General features: G+C 36.9%; 1 protein-coding gene across 1 annotated transcript in view; it reads right to left on the reverse strand.

Annotated features, from left to right (window-relative positions):
- LOC144970974 (uncharacterized) overlaps positions 1 to 7,500 on the reverse strand; it is a 91,913-nt gene that overhangs the window by 44,393 nt on the left and 40,020 nt on the right. The window lies entirely within an intron of this gene.

A 7,500-nucleotide genomic window follows, 5' to 3' on the forward strand; every position in this document is an offset into this window, starting at 1 on the left:
ATTTGAGATCACCTGCAGTCTCATCCAAACCCAAGCACAGGATCCAACTAAGAGGAACATGCTCAAATACGTACATTATACATTCAAAACAAGAAATATAACAGTACATAACAGAGAGATGATTTGCAGGGGAAAAAATATCATCTCCCAAAACTACTACTATACATTTGACTGTTTCCCTCCCAGCCAAGGACCCCGTCCAGGGAAAGGACAAAACTAAGTAATCTCATTCCAAAGCAAAGACAGAAAGCAATTTGGAAAAAAAATATTATAGGGGTAAAGGAGACACAATGCGTGACCTTCCTGTCAGGAACCTCACCCAGTGAAAAATTCAGGAATCAGGTATTGGGTTCTATGTTTTAGCCCTAGACAGGACAGCAAGTGGTGAGCAGTTCTATTCCCTGTCGAGTACTTGTGAGTAATTTTGGCTAATCTAAGTTATTTATATTTTTTCCGGGTACTACAAACATAAATTTTTCTCTCATATGTTGTATAAAAAATAATTTGTGTTATTTCGCCATGATTTCATGAAAGCAAGAAAATTGAGGGAAAAAAATAGCTCTTCCTTGATTTGAATATGAAATCATTATTGTTATTGATGCATTGCGTTTAGTTTAAAAACTCGTAGCATCCACCAGCCGGATATAACTTACCAACACAATGTGTAACCTTAAACGTTTATCGTCTGATTAATTCTATTTAGTAAGAACTACTCATAAAAATGGTTGGCTAAAAACAATGACAATGAGCCGAGTGACGTCACTTTCGTTCTGTCTATAAGAGGATGTTTGTTTAAAATATCATATGCGATCACTGAGAGAAAAAAAAATTTGAACCAATAATTTTTCTCAGCCCACTGTTACGTCAGATTATTGTTACTGTGATATTTTGAAAGACGATTCAAAATCTGAGGTTATAGATGGAACGAACGAGCCATTTTAATGAGTAGTTCTCACTAAAGTGTATCGATCAGACTATAAACATTTAACGTTACACATAGTTTTGTGCGTCGGTATGATAAAACCTTCTGGCGGATGTTGTGACTATTTTACCTAAACAAATAGAACCAACATTATCCACATATCTTATCTTCTTGTTCTACCCTGATTAAAGAGCCCGTATTCAAATAAAATGGTGATCGTGATAAGTTTAGGTAAAATAGAATACACAAAATCATACCGATTTATCGAACACCACGTTACCATCAGAGTCAAAAGTACATTAAAAATACAATAACCCTACTTAATACTTAATACCCCGCCCGAATACGCAAACACACACACACACACACGCACACATACACGCACGCATTAAATTATGGGTGGGTGGCTGTTGGATCGAAGCCGTGTATGTACACGCTGATTAAATATACCAACCATATTATGGACAAAATGTAGGGATAACTGTTAAAATTGTAAATATTTGTAATTGTGGGAGGCGACTATGCACAGTCAGCGTTGCTGGCGTCATACAATTGTACGTTTTATACAATACGAAAACAGCAAATTTCTCAGTCTTAATCATCGTCGTCGTCGCCACCTCATCATCATCATCATCATCATCATCATCATCATCATCATCATCATCATCATCATTATCATCATGTCGTCGTATTGTTGCTGCCGTCATCGACATCATCATCACCATCACAAAAACCATGATCATCAATATCATGGAAAAGCCATAAAAAGCCAGCGGTCATCTTTAACGGATGCTAACAGTCGCAAAAAAAAATCGTCTTGTCTCTTTTATTGAAAAAAGCATTCACAGTACTTTTTCTCTCGTTTTTTTCATTGCGTAGATACATTTGTTTAATTTTTTGGGTTTATGTGATTTGCTTTTTGCAGATGGCTACTTTCATAACCATCATTCCTGGCGGGAGAGAAAATTGTTTGAATATATTCAACACGGGGATATAGTTTATTTGTGATAAAATATATTCACGTCAACGATAAGTCAGTAATATCGTTATCAAAACCAAACTAACAGCAAGTTTCATTTTCATGGATCGCAGGAAGGACCTGCATAGGCCTGAATCGAAACGCGTTGCCATGACAACGCGAGTCAGGAATTTGCTGAAAGTCGTCCTAACGTTACATTACACCTTCGACAACAATGACCGCTTTGACGCTTGACTGACTAGGTTGGCCGGTCAATGTAAAATCGTTGCTGTAACCGCGTGTGTATACAAACAAATAGAACAAACTATAGCAACGCCGAGTCTGCTGCGTTCCCAACGTGAGAATCCAACTGGGAGGGATTTTTGTTTTGTTTTGTTTTTTAATTAGCTTTTTTTTTTTTGTTGTTGTTGTTCATTCAATTTAGGAGTTTTGTCTAATTTTTGACTTGACAGATATTTATTCAGAACACTATTCTCTTTTAGATGGATTGCATTCGACGTGTATTTATCTGCAGGGCTGGCTCATTGTTGTATTGGAAATACTCTAAAACCAACGCAAAATATCTTCCATTGCAACAATGTTAAATCAAGCCCATAATTGCGTTCAGTTATCACACCTGAAAATATGTGCATGTCGGTTGCATTCCCATTAGCTGTTTAAATGAATATTGAAGGGAATTCACGAATCTCCTCCCCCTTTTCTTTTTTATTTTTTGTTTGTTTGTTTATTTGTTTGGGTTTGTTTGACAGGATTGGTAGAGTTCTTTTTTTTTTTGGGGGGGGGGGGAATAATATGGAATAATTGCTAATTTATTTTTAAGTTCTAATTTGTCCAGTCATACTTCAGGGAATAAATGGTCGCAGTGCTTCTATACGTGCATTAGTAATTAATTTTGTGGTCAAATGTATCATTAACATCGGATTGTCCGATGGTAGTGGTGATGATGATGACAGTGCTGGTAGTGAAGGTGATGAGAGTTCTCGTGGTTGCAGCATTGCGAAGAGAAAGAGAAAGAATAAAATAAGAAGTTAATGGGTGAGGAAACGAGGAAGGAAATGTCGATAAAAAAAGGAAGAGGATAATAAAGTGGGAGATGAGGAGGGGAAGGATAAGTCAAGAAAAGGAAGAAAGGGATTTTAAAAAAAAGATAATGATGATGATGGTGGTGGTAATTATGATGATGATGCTTATGATGATGATGATGATGATGATGATGATGATGACCACGATGGAGGAGGAGTAATGGGAGAACAAGGAGGACGAGGACGAGAAGATGAGGAGGACGACGTTGACGACGTCAAAGAGGATGAGGAGGAGAAAAAAAGAAGAGGAGGAGGAGGAAGAAGAGTGGGAAGAGGAGTTGGTGGGAGAAGAAGAAAAAGAGAAACGCCAAAGAGAATTCATCAGCTTTCAGTCAAGATGCCCTGAGCAAATTGTGGCTCGTTCTGTCTGGGAGTCTGTGTAACCCAAGTAACGAATACAACAGTATTGGAAACGGGTCAACAATGCAGTAATGGTCGATAGATGCCAGTTCAATATTCTAACAGTTCGATGACAAAAAAAAACAAAAACTAACCCATGGCAGCATTAGAGCAGAAATGGAATTATTTGTAGCATAAAAATTATCCGAGAAAAGCGGGTAACGCTTTAAGGGGGAAGAAAGTGGTGGGTTTTTACAGGAGTTAAGGAGCAGATAGATAGGCAAATATGTTGGTAGGCATGTAGGTAGATAGGTATGTAGGTAGAAAAGCATTATGAAATTAGATAAAATACGTGGGCGGGGAGATGGGTAAGTATGCAGATATGTTGCTAGGTAGGTAGGGAGGTAGATATGTAGACAGGTAGGTGGGTAAGTAGATATGAAAGCAGGAAGCTAAGTAAGTTGGTAGATAGGAATTGATAGGTGGGTAAGTGAATATGGAGGCAGCTAGGTAGGTAGATATGTAGGCAGCTATACAAGTAGATAGGTAGATAGTGAGTTGGTAGGTAGGTAGGTAGTTGATAAGAGGTAGTTGATCGATTGATCGATTGATTGAGTGATTGATTGATTGATCGGTTGGTTGATTATTGATTGATTGATTGATTGATTGATTGATTGATTGATTGATTGATTGATTGATCGATCGATTGATCGATTGATTGATTGATCGATTGATTGATTGGATGATAAATGACAAAGCAGCAAGATTGGTTGACAGTGGGATAGGATAGGGAAGAAACAAACTCGTATTCATAACCTTCATCATAAATGGAGAGATTTACATACCTCTGGCCTTTCAAAAGAAGCTTCTAACAACCAACTCTCTACTACCAAGACAAGAAGGAAATTATGAGAGAAGGATTGTTCACAATTTCTATAGCTTAAAATGGACAATAACACTTACTAGCTACCCTTTAGGAGGAAACAACTCTCAACCGCAAAATACTTTACGCCAAATGCAATAGAGCTAGCTACTCAAATCACTGCTGGGTTGACAGAGGGATCCAAAACAAAAATATATTTTTTTTAAAAACAATTTCAAATCTGAGAGCGATGAGATGGTGCTTTTGTCACGAAATCAAAAGTGCTCTACCAACTGAACAATCGGAAAGAATTTATTTTAAAAAGCTCAGCTCTTCGGCATATCTTTGTGCGGCTATGTGGTCTTATGGTATGACACTCGCCTACGGACTGGAAGATCCAGGGTTCGAATCCCGCTTTGAGCAGCGCATTTAGTTGAGTCCCTGGAAAAGGCTCTTGACTCACATTCTCTCATGTGTAAAATGAATGCCTGGCCATTAACAGCGTTGTATCTGTCCGAGAGAAAAAAAAATGTAATATCGCTTAACAGGCGTCATGTCTCGTCATACTTGTTGAGTGTTGCTGTTGGCTGAGGACAGTTTATAAAAGCACTTTGAGCACGTTTAGTGGAGAATGCGCTTTATATATGCTCTAGTTTTTGTTTGCTTGTTTTTATTGGGTTTTTTTTTTTTTTTTGTTTTTTTTTGTTGTTGTTTTTTTTTTTTTTTTTGGTTTTTGTTTGTTTGTTTCTGTTATTTTTTAAATGCCGTGTCTTAGACATTGTGATGACACTCGCGATGTTAACATAGCAGTTGTCACTTAAAGACAAAACAAAACAAAAACGCCTGAATTCTAGGACTTCAACCAGAGTTTCCCTAGTTGCAGTACACTGCCTTATTCAGTCATCCATTTCGTCCGTCGAGAATTTAACAAGTTAACTGTCGTACTCTGGAAAAAAAACCCCAAAAAATGGTATTAATAATTTAGCCAGAAAACTCATCCTTCAAAAATATCGATAGGTTTAAATGAAAATCATCTTAGCAAAAAAAAAATCTCAAATCTGGGACTTGGGTTTGAGAGTTTTTGCTAAGATGAGGGTCATTTAAATCGTTCGATATTTGGAAGACGAGTTTTCTGGCCAATTTTTTTAATGCGCGTTTTTCCAGAGAACGGCGGTAAACTGATTACAGACCACTGAAAACCCTTCAGCAAACAAGCAAACAATTTTTTTTAAACTTGGAAATGTAAACTATCATGATATTCTAGACAAATTATTGACGTCAACAATACTGTTGAAAATACTGTAGCAAGTTCAATACATGAAATACCTACAGCAAAATCATGAAAGGAAGAAATTCCAAGAGGAAACTTGTTAAAAACAACAATTTGCACAGGTCGGTTCTTTGATCTAGGCTTGTGAATAAGTGACGAATATAATATAATATATTTAAAAAGGAAAAAAAAAAAGAAAAGAAACGTATGATCAACGATGAAAGAATATTTTTTCCTCTATGAAACATAACCATTCGACATCGCCTCTGGCGGATTGTTAATTTACAGTTTTCAACAGTTTTTCAATTAATTAACTGTGCGTGTTGACTAGTGAAAGCAAAAATAAGGACTATTTGATCTAATCATTGCTAGTTTGATGGACATTCTGCTCTCAAGTATCTGTTTTCAATATGGAAAAGGCAACAACAACGGCTGGAATTTGAAATGTCTACCACTGGTTTACTGCCGGCTTTTTAAATGGTTCATCATGGCTCTAGCAGCAACACATATTATCTCTGTCGTCTCTTTTTCAAGAGGAAGGCATCGCGGTGTTATGCGTGATCTTTGTCAATGTGGCCATTTTGGCCCACGTAGAATGGTCAACGCTACTCAACACCAGGAACAAAGAATTAATTAAGCCTGCAATGACAACAACCAAGATTACAACAAGAATGAGAAATAGTTTGTGATGCTTTTTAATTCAAATCGGGAGACATTAAAGATTCGGTCATAGCATCAACGTTTACGGATTTGAAAATAAGGTTTCAAACGCCTTTACCTTTATCAACAGTGAATTCGGAGTGATCTTTGATTCAGCTTATCAAAGTTTTGGAAGGCCCCTGGTCAACAGCAAGGATTTCGTAAACGGAACACAGTAGTTGTGACCAATTAATTGTCTTTAACCGGTAATGTGTCTGAGTAAACTGGATGGTTACAATTTAAGTTTAAGCTTCAATTTCAAAGCTTGAATTTAAAAAATCGCCTTTATTGAGGAGAGTGGGTTTTGTTCCAAAAACTTAAACATACTACTTCTAATTAGGTTCATTGTGACTTTAAACAATTTTTTTAAAAATCAATTTCTTACCGATATAAAAGTAGGTAGACAAAGTGGACTACTCGTACAATTCCGTATTACATGATGGGTTGTTGTTCCCAATGAGCCTAGATGTGAATTGCAATAACTGATTGAATAATCCTAGTTTTAAAACAACTCCAAAACATGGCTATGGGACCCAAAATAGCATGACCGAGCCGAGAACATAATTTGTATGGATGGGTGGATGGATGGATGGATGGATGGATGGATGGATGGATGGATGGATGAATGAATGTATGTACGTACGTGTGTGCGTGTGTTTGTGTGTGTGTTTGTGTGTGTGTGTGTGTGTGTGTGTGCGTGCGTGCGCGCACATACATTTACATTAATTGGAGGTAACATTTGAAAAATAAAGACAAAAATACGAACTAATATTATTTTTTTAAATAACCCAGAACGTGCTGTATCATTGTTGTTATCTGTAGACAAAACTCGTATGCTTTATCTTTATCAATTACGTCCAATTTTTATATAACTTCTTAATTCAATTTGCCACAACCAGTAATTAAGATATTATGATTATTCTATGCTTGTGAGATACAAGTAAACATAATTCCTTTTCCATCAGACTACAGCAGGGCGCCTTCGTATTTCTGACCGGATCGAAACACAAAGAATTTTCTATCTCTTATCATTCCACGAGTTTTTTTAAGGGGGGGTGGAGAGGACGAAGAAAAAAAAAGAGAAACAGGAACAATTTTTAAATACTGTATAAATTGCAGTGACTCCAAACCAAGTTTCAGTAATATTTCTTGATCTGAGAATTTCAAGCAAGTCCACAACGGCTTGAAAATAGTAACATTACCAGGAAAGGAACCTAATACCCCTTCTTCCCCTATTTCTCCTCCTCCTCCTCCTCTTCCTCCTCCTCCTCATCATCATCATCACCCTTATCATCATCAATATCATTATTAAGACCACTATCATATTTTGTTCCCGTGATATCGCCC

This window comes from Berghia stephanieae, chromosome 4, assembly GCF_034508935.2.
Source record: "Berghia stephanieae isolate SIO BIC M18660-M18661 chromosome 4, UCSD_Bste_1.3, whole genome shotgun sequence".
NCBI lineage: Eukaryota > Metazoa > Mollusca > Gastropoda > Nudibranchia > Aeolidiidae > Berghia > Berghia stephanieae.